Here is a 744-nt window from a genome sequence, read left to right as displayed (position 1 = left end):
AATGGCTAAAGTTTGTTTTTTTTTTTTTTTTTTTTTTTTTTTTTTTTTTGAGGGTGATACTGTGAGCTTTGGTTCTGTATTTCATCTCTCTGCAGCTGGAACAGGGAGCTGTGGTGGGGGAGCCTCACGTTGCTGTGGTGGTAGGAGGATCAGCACCAGCTGGATCCTCCCAGGCGGTTTAAATGCAGTTGGAGTTGATGCCTGGACGTAACAAGACGAGAACATCAAGGCACAGCATAGTTCGTTCTGTTGGTTGGAGGGTGGAAGAGGGCGCAGTAACCTATGAGTAATGGTCAGACTCATAGGTTAGTGGAGAAATGATCACCAGTTATTTCATACCTTAAATGAAAATGTGGTCTTAAAATTGGTACGTGCTCATGTACTTGAAAGATCAACACAGCATATCAGGCACAGGAGGTGAACTCGAAATTCTAGAGAGTTCCTTCATTCTGCCTGTGTTTGTTTGTTTGTTCTTTGTAACCGTGACATCAGGGCCCTTTTAAAAAACTTGTATTGGTCTCCTGTCCGTATTTACCCTGCAGGAAAGCTGCTGCTGGGGTAGAACGGAGCCAGACACCGTCAGGCAGTGCTGTCTCCATCTGCACGCGTCCCCTGTAGCCATCAGTGAACTCGAAATTCTAGAGAGTTCCTTCATTCTGCCTGTGTTTGTTTGTTTGTTCTTTGTAACCGTGACATCAGGGCCCTTTTAAAAAACTTGTATTGTAGCCCACGAAGCTCCAAGGG

The 744-nt window shown here is 44.9% G+C and overlaps 1 protein-coding gene across 1 annotated transcript in view; it reads left to right on the top strand.

Moving 5' to 3' along the window:
* Positions 1–744, top strand: part of REL (v-rel avian reticuloendotheliosis viral oncogene homolog) — a 25,189-nt gene that overhangs the window by 20,598 nt on the left and 3,847 nt on the right. The gene's annotated exons all lie outside the window — the stretch shown is intronic.

The sequence above is a fragment of the Buceros rhinoceros genome, unplaced genomic scaffold, assembly GCF_000710305.1.
Source record: "Buceros rhinoceros silvestris isolate BGI_N320 unplaced genomic scaffold, ASM71030v1 scaffold12004, whole genome shotgun sequence".
NCBI lineage: Eukaryota > Metazoa > Chordata > Aves > Bucerotiformes > Bucerotidae > Buceros > Buceros rhinoceros.
Note: the sequence above shows the minus strand (reverse complement) of the source record. Positions and strands in the feature narration are given on the sequence as shown.